We start from the raw sequence: 13945 nt of genomic DNA on the forward strand, positions 1-13945 counted from the left end.
TTGGGGGCTTCCCAGGTGGCACTTCCCTGGAACTTCCCAGGGCTTCCCACTGGGACTTCCCCAGTGATTTATCCAGTAAAGAATCTACCTGAAATGCAGGAGACACAGGTTTGATCCTTGGGTCAGGAAGATTCCCTGGAGAAGGAAATGGAAACCCACTCCAGTATTCTTGCTGGGATAATCCCATGGACAGAGGAGCCTGGTGGGCTACAGTCCATGGGTCACAAAGAGTCGGGCACAACTTAGCAACTAAGCATGAGCATGAGTAGGTGGCACAGTGGTGAATAATCTGCCTGCCAACGCAGAAGATACAGGGCTAAAGAATCTGCCTGCCGACGCAGGAGATGCAGGGCTAAAGAATCTGCCTTCCGACGCAGGAGATGCAAGGGACATGAGTTGGATCCCTGGGTTGGGAAGATTCCCAGGAGTAGGAAATGACAACCCACTCCAGTATTCTTGCTTGGAAAACTCCATGGACAGAGGAGGCTGGTGGGCTATAGTCCATGAGGTCACAAAGAGCTGGACATAACTTGAGCACACAGACATAGCATATGCGTGCTAAGTTGCTTCAGTCATGTCCGACTCTTTGTGACCCTGTGGACTGTAGCTGGCCAGGCTCCTTTTTCCATGGGATTCTCCAGTTAAGAATATGGAAGTGGGTTTCCATGCCCTTCTCCAGGGGGATCTTGCCAACACAGGGACTGAACCAGCATCTTTTATGTCTGGTGGGTTCTTTACCACTAGTGGCACCTGGAAAGCCCATAGTGTGTAGCATCTCTTCAACAAACACTTGTGTGCATTGTTATTGTTTGGTAGCCCATGATAAGCTTATGTTTGAAGCAATGCATCTCTCTATTCTCCTGGTCCAGATTTAGTCTTAAGCAGAGTCTTTGAGTTTGAGCTTAAGAAATGGTGTCTCTTCACCATTCCTGCCTCTTCCTCCCATGACAGTGAGACATCATCTATCTTTGACAGGTCTCAGGAAGGAAAGAATTTTCTGCTGCTCCATGGTCAGGATTCTGAGCCTGGGGATTTCTTTGCCCTTCCCTCAAGGGACAGACTGCTTTTGTTTCTATGCTTCCCCCAGAAGCAGTGAATCTTTGCCTCTTGCTCCGACAAAAAGGGTTTCCTACCCTTCCTCTAGTGGCTTGGCTTGTATCCCTCCACAGCAGTCCTAGGAGCAGAAGATTTGCTGCCTCTTTCTCAATGGCATGAAAACAAAATCTGAAGAATGTGTAGTGTTCTTGTTTCTTCTTTCATATGTATGTAGTGTTCTTCTTTCATATGTATGCTACTAAATGGGTTCTCCTGCACCCATTTTTCTTAAGATAACCTAGAAGTGAAGTGAAGTGAAGTTGCTCAGTCATGTCTGACTCTTTACAACCCCATGGACTGTAGCCTACCATGTTCCTCCGTCCATGGGATTTTACAGGCAAGAGTACTGGAGTGGGTTGCCATTTCCTTCTCCAGAGGATCTTCCCAACCCAGGGATTGAAGCGGGTCTCCCACATTGTAGGCAGACTCTTTACCATCTGAGCCACCAGGGAAGTCAACATCACCTAGAGGCCCATGAAAAAAATGCAGGTGAGTAATTACTACCATTGTGTTTGGAGCTCTCGGGCTTGCTAAACTGATTGCTAGCCCACATTTAGCCTTCTGTATTGTATTACAGTTTTAGCTGGTTATTTATTAATTTCTATGGAAGTCATCTTTTCCATACTCTGCCAAAGGTAAAATAGTCTGTGAGTCTCATCTCTCTTCAGAGGTGTCTGTAACTCCTTGGAATCCTGTTTGCTTTTTGCTTTGTGACCTCAGATCTCTGATGGATTCAAGACAGTTATGATTGTGTAGATTATCTGTTTTCTTGTTCTTAGGGTGAAAGTAATCAGTTGTGGCTTTCTACTCTTAAACAGAAATGAAACTGGCAATAACCTTTTGGGCATTTGATATGCAGTTCAGCGCAGTTCAGTGGCTCAGTCATGTCCAACTCTTTGCGGTCGACCGCATGGACTGCAGCATGCCAGGCGTCCCTGTCCATCGCCAAATCCCGGAGCCTACTCAAATTCACGTGCATCAAATCCATGATGCCATCCAACCATCTCATCTTCTGTTGTCCCCTTCTCCTCCCGCCTTCAATCTTTCCCAGCATCAGGGTCTTTTCAAATGAGTCAGTTCTTCACATCATGGTATGCAGGAGCATAGTTTACTTTTCAGGCAGAATAAAAATTTGAAAGCACATATGTTATCTTATCACTTTTCTGCTTAAAATCTCTACAGTGGTTTCTCAGCACACTTTAAAACTCAGATGTCATCCCACAACCCATAACTCCCTTCATCATCAGGCTGTTACCTACCTCACTACCCTGAAATCATGCCATTCTGCCTCCAGCTCACTCTGATGAAGCCTTAGCATAGGTAGCCCTTATTTCGATATACTAGACTTCTTTCTGTCTCTGAGTTTTTAAACTCTAGTTGAAATGCTCTTTTCCCAAACTTTTGTGAATAGATAGTTTTTTCATTCAGTTTGCAAGTGATATGCCCACTCTTTTTATTTCCTGATCTTAAATGCCATTTTTTATATGACAGCACTGTGACATTTTTTTCTTATTTCTCTCACCTCCCAAAGAAAATAAGCTTCATGAAAGAAGATAAATTTTCTTTAGTATTCATTTCAGTATTCTTAGCACCCAGACCTTTACTGTGCACATATTAGAAACTCGGTAACTACTTACTGGAAGAAGGTTGGGTGAATGAACACTGGAGCTCAGTGTGTGTGTGTATGTGTGTGGTGTGTATGCACACACGCGCATGCTTGGTATCACCAGACTCTTGCACATAGTAAAAACTCCATAGATGTTATCTCAATAGATATTTATTTAGTTAAAAACTATGCAAGAATATGTGTCTTTAGTGCAGTATGATATGGATTCAAGAGATCTAGGCCATGGACAAATTGTGGGGGAAAAAAAAAGTTGAAGTTTGTTATAACACAAGCTTCAGATAAAAGGATAAATTTTTAACACATGGAATTTCAGGTTCCAGCCAATGCCAGGGATGGGATGATTTGCAGAGGACAGTTTTTTCTCAGCTTACCAGAACGTTCACAAAAGGTGTGACTCACAAATGCCACACATATTCAATCTTCCTCCTCTAGGAGCAGCAGAGTCCAGATCTCAGACATAACTGAACTCAGTACAATTTAAACAAATACATTCCAAAGACCAAATGTTATTAGAGTATCTTTTAGGTTCAACTTTCAATGAAAGAGAGAAGAAAATCTTTTCTTGCCTATCTGACTTCCCTTCCTCCCTTCCTTCCCTCCTTCCTAAAAGAACTTGGAAATTTTTCCCATACACAATACAAATGTTAATTGATCTCCTTTCCCTTGTTTCTCTTCTTCTTCTTTATTTTTTTAAATCAAGAAAAGTGATCCAGAGAGCTGCATTTCTTAAGGGACCATCCCAGTTTTTCACATCTCTAACCACTGTGGTAAGAATGCAGAGCCACAAATCATTTCATATTGTGGTTGCCTGGGGGGTTCAATCAGATTTTTTAAAATCCCTCTCCAGACAACATCTTTAGATCAGCTCTTTAAGTATAATTTGGAGGGAGAATTAATAATACTTGAGTTACATTGTTTCTAGTTTGCAAATAAAAAAAAAGTCTTGATTAATATAACATGTAAATTTATTATTAACTTTTCTGGGTCAATGTGACTAAATACTTCAATATTCCTTTTTAGGACTTGCTATTATGAAGCCTTTTGATATTTTTCCATGTTATAATCTTCTAATCTTCTTTATACCACTTCTTCATCTTAATTATAATCCAGTTTAAATAAACACATGAGAATGGTAAAGATAGATTTTATAAAATCGTTAAGTGGCTTTACTTTACAATTTGAGGGAAAGAGTTACAGTGGAATTTTGCAGAGCTAAGAAAGCTTTTACATTGCTCTGACAAGAAGCAATTTAATATGAGCATCTATAAACATCCATTTCATATTTGCCATTATTTCTTGCTAATTTTTTATATGAAAGTTTTATTTTTTTTTTGCTTTAAGTCTTGAATATGTATTCATTAAGACTCATTTAAGCACTAGAGCACTGCTAAAATTCCTTGATTTAAAATGTCCAAGTTTCTAATCACATAACAAAACCTCAAATATTTGGCATCTGTACAACTGGCACCTTTCAACAAGTGGAATTCTAGGGAACGCAAAATTATAGGCAGAAGTTAAGAAGAGCTATTGAGAAAAGCCAAAGGCATTGAGTTCAAAGAAATGTCCTGGTTGGGCAGGTCTCTGTAAGATCAAAGTGTTCTGGAATTGGTTGGAAAAACAAGCCTGCAACTAAGCACGCTCCGTTATGTGGAGTCACAGTGAAAATGAGCATTGAGGCTGAGCTGAAGAGGTGTAGGAGAGCAGCGATGAGCAAGCAAAGAGAAGGGACAGCAGAAGGAAGAAAAATAATGACAATAAAGAAAGGGAGGAGTAGGGTTAGGCATGATTGGTATTAAATAGAGTAGTATGAGAAATAGGAAATCAAGAAAGAAGAAAGCAGAAGTACAGGAGTATGGACAAGAGGAAATAAAAAGATGAAAAATCCAAACCAAGGCAAAAAGGGATCTTACGCAGAATTTCCTATTATGTTGCAATACCGGAAAATTAAGAATTAACTTTAGTTAATCTTTATTAGTCCATGCTGGCAAATGTATGTGTATGTATGTGTTAGTCACTTTGTCATGTCCAACTCTTTGTGACCTCATGGACTGTAACAGTCAGGTTCTTCTGTCCATGGAATTCTCTAGGCAAGAATATTGCAGTGGCTTGCAATTTCCTTCTCCAGGGGACCTTCCCAACCCAGGGATCAAACCCAGGTCTCCTGCATTGCAGGCAGATTCTCTACCATCTGAGCTACCAGGAAGCCCTACATTGGCAAATAGCAGCACTTATTTTGATATAATAAATCCAAATTGCCTACTCATTTGCAAGATACTTTCTCACATGGACTATCCCATTGCTCCTTATGGGGTGGGGGTGCGGGGGTCTGTCTTAAGTTCTTCATGTACTAAATGCAACTATGTTCACTCTCTATTTGCCTCACATTCCTGCAGAAATTAATAGTATTTATATCCAGATTGATAAGATTCCAAAGACAAGACAAGATTAACTGTCTTGTCTTTGCTTCTGGTCTTACTTCCTTGATGAGGAATGCCTGTTGATTTTGTCCAAGAAGTAAAAATTGAAATGCTGTCTCCATTAACCCTCCTATGGGTTTCCAAAACTGCAAAGAATGTTAAAAGTCCACATCACACCTAAACATTTTGATTGCATTTCCTGGTAAATTCCATGTAACTCTTTATGATATCGATCACAGAAATTTAATGCCCAAGTCATATTACACTAGCCATATTTGCTAATATATCTTTAATCATTACTTCCTTCAAATTGTGTGATGCTAAAATTCAAATTTTGTGATCTTAAAATTGCTATTTAAAACAGATTTATAAGAACTAATTCTCTTTTAGTTGATTCTATTAGATTTTTTTCTTCAGTGTTATCTCAGATACTGTCATATCATTTTAAAATTTGTGCAGATATTTCAAAATATTGTTTACACTAACTTTTGTTATGTACTCTATTAATCACATATTTCAAAAATATTTTGATAATTGGATTTTAATATACTTGTTTTCCTTCTTAATTCTTTACATTGTATTTTATACATTTAAAAATACTAATTTTGAGAGGTGTTCACAAACTGGCAAAATGATCCACTGCACAAAAAAATTGAGAATTTCTGATCGTGTCTAACCGTGCCAATTTAAGTCATCTAATGTCACTCAATATGCCAGCAAATTTGGAAAACTCAGCAGTGGCCACAGGCCTGGAAATGGTCAGTTTCCATTCCAATCCCAAAGAAAGGCAATACCAAAGAATGCTCAAACTACTGGACAATTGCACTCATCTCACATGTTAGTAAAGTAATACTCAAAATTCTCCAAGCCAGGCCTCAGCAATACGTGAACCGTGAACTTCCAGGTCTTCAAGCTGGTTTTAGAAATGGCAGAGGAACCAGAGATCAAATTGCCAACATCCACTGGATCATCGAAAAAGCAAGAGAGTTCCCAAAAAACATTATTTCTGCTTTATTGACTATGCCAAAGCCTTTGACTGTGTGGCTCACAATAAACTGTGGAAAATTCTGAAAGAGATGGGAAATCCAGACCACCTGACCTGCCTCTTGAGAAACCTATATGCAGGTCAAGAAGCAACAGTTAGAACTGGACATGGAACAACAGACTGGTTCCAAATAGTAAAAGGAGTATGTCAAGCCTGTATATTGTCACCCTGCTTATTTAACGTATATGCAGAGTACATCATGAGAAATGCTGGGCTGGAAGAAGCACAAGCTGGAATCAAGATTGCCGGAGAAATATCAATAACCTCAGATATGCAGATGACACTACCCTTATGGCAGTAAGTGAAGAGGAACTAAAAAGCCTCTTGATGAAAGTGAAAGAGGAGAGTGAAAAAGTTGGCTTAAAGCTCAACATTCAGAAAACGAAAAGCATGGCATCTGGTCCCATCACTTCATGGAAAATAGATGGGGAAACAGTAGAAACAGTAGCTGACTTTATTTTTCCCAGCTCCAAAATCACTGCAGATAGTGATTGCAGCCATGAAATTAAAAAACGCTTACTCCTTGGAAGGAAAGTTATGACCAACCTAGACAGCATATTCAAAAGCAGAGACATTACTTTGCCAACAAAGGTCCATCTAGTCAAGGCTATGGTTTTTCCTTTATGGTTTTTCACAAGTCATGTATGAATGTGAGAGTTGGACTGTGAAGAAAGCTGAGCGCCGAAGAATTGATGCTTTTGAACTGTAGTGTTGGAGAAGACTCTTGAGAGTCCCTTGGACTGCAAGGAGATCCAACCAGTCCATTCTAAAGGAGATCAGTCCTGGGTGTTCTTTTGAAGTACTGATGCTAAAGCTGAAACTCCAGTACTTTGGCCACATCATGTGAAGAGTTGACTCGTTGGAAAAGACTCTGATGCTGGGAGGGATTGGGGGCAGGAGAGAAGGGGACGACAGAGGATGAGATGGCTGGATGGCATCACTGATTCAATGGATGTGAGTTTGTGTGAACTCTGGGAGTTGGTGATGGACAGGGAGGCCTGGCGTACTGCAATTCATGGGGTCGCAAAGAGTCAGAATGACTGAGCAACTGAACTGAACTGAATGTCGCTCATGGGTAACTACTATCCTCCCAACTGATCTCACTTCCTCTGTTCTCCATACTCTGAGATCCAGTCTATATTCAAACACAGTGATTAGCCTTACATCTCACTCTCCTGCTCAAAACCTTCTGATGCTTTCCCAAAATGTTTAGACTGAAATCCAAATTCCACACCCTGTTCTAAATACTGTGTATCTAGTTTCTTCCAGTTTCTCTCAACCTAACTTCTCACACTTTCCTTTATTCACCATGCTGTATCATACAGTCTTTCTTTCTGTCCCATCACACAGGTTCAGCCTGCATAAAGCCTTTGGTTTGATTTGTTCTTGTTCAGTTGCTGTGTCATGTCCAACTCTTTGTGACCCCATGGACTGCAGCATGCCAGGCTTTCTTGTCCTTTACTATCTCCGAGAGTTCGTTCAAGCTCATGTTCGTTAAGTCAGTGATTCCACCCAACCGTTTCATCCTCTGTTGCCCTCTTCTCCTGCCCTCAGTCTTTCCCAGCATCAGGGTCTTTTCCAGTGAGTCGACTTTTGATATCAGGTGACCAAAGTATTACAGTTTGGCTCTTTGGAATCTTTTCCAAGAATGCAAAGACTTTGTCTGTCTGGCTCACCACTTTAAATCCTGTGGCACTTGGTGCAAACCATATACATACTTTTTGAGTGAATGAGCCTCGTCATTAAAAAAAAAGAAAATTAATTTTGCTGCATTGCGTCTTAGTTGTGGTATGGTGGAGTCTTTGTGGGAGCATGTGGGATCTTTCATTGCGGGGCTCTGGGTACTCTAGATGCAGCACAAGCGTTCCGAAGAATGCAGGCTCAGCTGTTGCGGGGCCTGGGCTTAGTTGCCCTGAAGCATATGGGATCTTAGGTTACTACCCTGGGATCAAACCTGAATCCCCAGTGTTGGAAGGCAGATTCGTAGCTACTGGACCACCAGGGAAGTCCTGAGCCTCATTTTATTGAAGAGGAAACTCGGGAACAGAATGCTTAGTTTTCTTGTCATTCTTATAGTGATACAGGCACTGAAAATATCTGAAATTAAACTTTTAATCACCTGTTGATATTTTATTTTTAATACAGTTAACAAATTCATCCATTATTGAAAACATACTTTCTTTTTTGTATGGAATGAGTTTTTTCAGTGACTTGGCCACTGTGGCTTTCCAGGTGGGCAATGGTAAAGAATCCACCTGCCAATGCAGGAGAGGCAAGAGACATGGGTTCAGTCCCTGGGTTGGGAAGATTCCATGGAGTAGGAAATGGCAACCCACTCCAGTATTCTTGCCTGGAAAATTAATTGGACAGAGAAGCCTGGTGGGATACCATCCATGGAGTCGCAAAGAGTTGGACACGACTGAGTGACAGAGCAAGCATGTGTGTCCTACTCACTCCTGAAAGGACCAGTTATCTAAACACAAAGCCTTGATTCGTTGTATAGCACTGGCTGACTTTTCCTAAAATTACTTTGAATTCCTAAACTTTAAAATTCTACCTTTTTAGGTCCCTGTTGGTCTTTAGTTGGTTTTTATGCAACAGTGCCCTCTATGTCCAAATGAATATTAGAGAGTCCACCAAACACTTCTTAGGTTATTTAAAGACAGTTCATTTGTTTTATTTAGCCTATGGTTAAGGGTAAAAAAAAAAAAAAAGAATGTAATCATACACTACAATCAATAGCTTAATTTCAAGGCCACCACTTGTTTCCAGGCTTTAGGAAATGTTTGAATGTGGATTAAATATCATATTTCATTAGCTTTCTTTTCATTTAGATTTACAAAAATTAGTATTTCCTTTTCATAGAAAGAAATCTGCTCTAATAGATTTAGTTTGCTTATTTTCATGAAAGAGCTGAGCAAATAATAAACAATCTAGTTGAAAACAGGACCTTGGCTGGTCTTTAAAACCAGCTGTACTAATAAACCAACTTGTCAGAGCTGTTCTCCCCAGAGCGGTTTTTCCTTTGATGCTGCTATCCTGTAGGTACTCTCGTTTATTATAGGATTTGCATTTGTGATACTGGTCAAATCATTTGAAAACCTAGATGTATTGGACAAAGCAATAAACAGATGACCTAAGCAGGATTAAATTTGTACAAAAGAGCTTTCTCTGCTTTAGTCCCAGAATCTGTCGGTGTTCAGCCTGGCGGTGTGATCAAAGCCAGATATGTCTGGAACACCATAAAGACAAATTATGACTGCCTCACAGAATAAGCAATAAGCAAGTTAGGCAGGTAACGCAGAATTCGTGTCGAAGCGCTTATGCTTATGTTTCATGTTATGAAAATAAAGTGAATGTGAATGGTGAAAAACTGAGTCATGCCAGAGCACTTGAGTCAGCTATGTGTATGCCTGCTAAGGAGTTTTCCTTTGTTCTTTTTAGAGGCACTTGGCTTATTTTAATGAATTTTCCTTGCATGGCATAATCACCAGCTATGTGATTAACCATGTCTAGTTAAGTTATTTCATCACATCAAAAGTAGTGTAAAATAGCCTTTCTGTTGACTGGAAAGCCGAGTTTGGTGGTTATGAATGTACCAGACATCAAAGAGCTCTATTATCCACAGACTGTATGGAAACAGGCCAGCAGCATTGTATGTTTCCCCTCTCTTGCTCCTTCCTCTAAGTGGAGTCATCACCCACTAGACTGGAGAGAAGGAGGTGATTTCTTTAATAGTTCATTCTTGCACTTTCTATCCGAATAGGAAGGATGGTGACCAGCTGTTTTGTGTCTCTACTAAAGGCAGATAAAGGGAATAAAATGTTCATAGTGTGGCACGAAGACATCACTGTGTACTGGCTAGAAAAAGCACTGAAGAAGCTTTTCACTCCAGCTTTTGCCTCTAGCTGGTTGTACAATTATGGCTAAACTGTTTAATTTCTCTCAAAGTGTCTATGAAAGGCTGAGGTAAGTCAGATAGTCTGAAAAGGTCTTTGAGGCACTAAATTGTATAAGATTGTAATCTTACAAGCTAAATTTGAAAAACCAAAGGAGAGATACCCCAGAGAAATCAACCCCACAAAACATTTAACACAGAGAACATAAGCTATTAACCATGTAATAATGCCTCTTGACAGTGACAAAAAAATAAAATAAAGTAGGTGCTTCATATGGTCAAATTAGGTTATTGTGATGAGCAGATGTATTCACGTTTTTGTATACTTATCTCAGTTGGGGTTCCTCAAAAGCAGATGCTGAGGTAAGGATTCCTGTGAAAATGATTTATTAGGAAGTATTTCCTGAAAAAACTGTTGGGAAAATGAAAAAATAGGGCTATGAAGAGAAGGAAGTCAAGAAGGATGCCATATCAAACCAAGTGCTGCAAAATAGGACTGTAGGTCAAATATTCAGAGGATTGGAGAATTAAAGCTCAGGCCATGTTTAAGAATAAAGTGGTAGGGAAATCCAGTAGAGGAGTGACACAGAAGGAGAAATGTGGTTCATTTAAAAAAAAAAAAAAAGTTCCTTTCCAGGAAAAATGAAGAAGTCTTCAATTTGGGGAATGTGTGAAGACTGTATTACATCACTAATTTCTAGTTTATGATTGTTCCGCAGTAATTATTCTGATGGCAGCTTCCTGCTTGGATCATCATTGTTGGGTGGGAGTAAAATGTCAGTATCATTGTAGAGTTCTTGAGAACCCAGTGCGCCCTGTTTAGTTTTCAGTTCAGTTCAGTCGTTCAGTCGTGTCCAACTCTTTGCGACCCCATGAACTGCAGCACACCAGGCCTCCCTGTCCATCACCAACTCCCGGAGTTCACTCAGACTCACGTCCATCGAGTCAGTGATGCCATCCAGCCATCTCATCCTCTGTTGTCCCCTTCTCTTCCTGCCCCCAATCCCTCCCAGCATCAGTTTTACATAGTGTCAAAGAAAAAAAAAAAAAAGCAAAAAAACAGCATCAAGCAGCAAATGAAAGTGGCATTTTGTATGTTAGTCTTCTTTTGTTTCCTGCTGCTGCTGCTACTGCTAAATCACGTTAGTCATGTCCGACTGTGCGACCACATAGACAGTAGCCCACCAGGCTCCACCTTCTCTGGGATTCTCCAGGCAAGAACACTGGAATGGGTTGCCATTTCCTTCTCCAATGCGTGAAAGTAAAAAGTGAAAGTGAGGTCGCTCAGTCATGTCTGACTCTTCGTGACCCCATGGACTGAAGCCTACCAGGCCCCTCCATTCATGGGATTTTCCAGGCAAGAGTACTGGATAGACATGAAAATCTGGAATCTAAATTCTGAGCAATTTAAGATTAATTCCATAAAAAGCTGATCTAACTTCCCACATTTTTCTCTTTCCTGATACGATTCAAGAATGGCTAAAGTAAATCATTCTTCACTTTTTACTATCTTCTACATACCGAAAAGGTACTTAAAAGTTATTGCTTCATTAGTTACTATGGACTATTAGAAGCTTTCCTGACTATACAGCCAAGGGCAAAGAACTAACAGAAAATGATGTTGTACTTACATGCCTCATGATGGCAACTCAATCCTCTAATTCATTGAATTTATCCCCAGATGTGATTTTTAACCCATTATCTTTACATCGGTATTGTATTTCAACTGTAAAAAGTTTAAAAGAATCTCTCCCCCACTTTGGCTCCTCCCCATCTTTATTTTAAAATTCAGCTCTTTACCTGGTCATTGACATGAAAATGTCCATCTCTAAAATCCTTCAAGAAAAGCACAAGCAGTTCACGTGAAAAGCAGAAGTAGAAAGTCAAATGAGTAAGGCAAGGTGGCAGGTGAATCCTGAGAAGAAATACAAGGAAAAATTGACAGACTCTGAAATTGGCTTAGATATGAAAGGATCCCACTTCATAGAGGGGGAGAGGAATTTGTGACAGCATTTTTTTCAGATGGATGCAGCAAAATAGGAACTTGAGTGGTGGTGGTTATAGTTATTTTGTTGTTCATTTAATAGTGTTGCATCCAAATATATATGTATATATATATTATATATATACATATATATATATATATAAAAATGACTGTTTTTAGCTTAATAAAGCTACTTTTTCCCTATGCATTGATAGAAAATTATCCTATAAGATGGGGCTAAAAATATTTATCCTGAGCAGTTTAGGATTAAATAAGATAAGAAATTACTTAGCACACTTGAATCACCAATAAATGGTGGCTTCTGTGTTTCTACCTCAGCCATAGCATTAGTGTTTGGTACCTCATTTGTGAGGGAGTTTTTGCTTTCTGTAGTTTTCCTGTTATAGTATAGTGGAAGAACAAGAAAGTGATCTTACTGGGTAAAAATAATAGTTGCACACTTTTTCATCCACAATTTAATGCCTATGAAGGTGGATGTGGTGCAAATTTTGGGATTTAACTTGAAAAGATATTTAAATGGATGGTAATTCAATGAAATTAACAACTTGGGAGGGGGGCGGCGCCCGGCGGCGGGGTGGGGACTACTATCTTCAGACAACCAAGATGTTAATGTTATACTTTGTCAAATACCTGTTGCAGGAGAAGGTCCTTTTAAGGAAACGGTCATCATTCAGTTGATTCATAAATAAAATTGACTAGTTAATTCCTATTAATTGTGGTACGTACCTTATCTGACAGTGGTTTCACAATTGCTGTACTAAGTAACCTTCCAGATGTGTTCTACAAGTTCTATGGAATTTATAAAACCATTCTGTTAATAAATAGTAGAAGCACCACTTATGTAAGAAGGATAAAAGACTCCAATTTGAAATTGCATCCAAATTTAAAAAATGAATGTTATTTAGAAGTTCCTCTTCTCTATGTCTTTAGCAGTTGAATCCCAGTCACTTTTGATCAGAAAAAGTGCTGGCTCTTAGAAGGAGTTCCAGTCTGAAGAGACTGAGACAGAGAAGAATTGCTAAAGGATTTGGGGGACATGTAGGGAGTGAGGTAAAAAAAAAAAAAATCTTGTTTGTTGGTGAAGCCAGAGAGATTTCGGGGAAGAAGCATGCTGGTTGTGCTAGGAGTTTAGTTGATCTGACTCATATAATCCTCACATTTTACAGAAGACAAAAAGGATACTCAAGCAGGTAAGTAACTTGCCAAAGATAAAGGACTGTCATGATTCAATCCTAGGAGTGTCTAACTCCAAAGCCTATGTTCTTTCCTCAAGATCATGCTCTGCACTTCCATTTTAAAAAAGAATTTCTTACTTTAAAATGTATTTAGCTCTGCATTTTTAGATATGTTTGTATGCCTGGAAACCAAATGACAGAGGGTTTGTCTTCTTGAGGGTACTGTTTTATTCTGAGACATCAGGGGAGCACCCTGCTCATATATTACTGTCACAAGTCTTTGCCAGGTATGCCAAGTTATCTTCCTTTTCCTGAAGCACAGGGGGGAAAACATAAGGCTGTGGCAGGTTAAACAGAGGCAAGAGAGCCAGGAAAGAGAAGGCAACTGTCAGAAGCCAGATAAGCCTGGCAAATGAGAAGAATTACATCTCAGTTATACAGAAAGAGTTGAAAGAACATAAATTGATGCTAATAGGAAGTACAGACAAGCAGGAGTTATTAGACCTTTGATACTTTTTTAAAAGTCAGTATATTTTGATTATTTGGTGGAGAGAATTGTTTGTTGTAAAATGGTCTTTCAACGACTTTGTGAGTGGATTTTGTCTGACTTGCTGGAGAACATTAGTTTACATTGATGCATGAGGCTTTTTAACATTACAGCGTGGCATTGCACCAGTGCCCTT

Source organism: Bos javanicus, chromosome 8 (assembly GCF_032452875.1).
Source record: "Bos javanicus breed banteng chromosome 8, ARS-OSU_banteng_1.0, whole genome shotgun sequence".
NCBI classification, from domain to species: domain Eukaryota; kingdom Metazoa; phylum Chordata; class Mammalia; order Artiodactyla; family Bovidae; genus Bos; species Bos javanicus.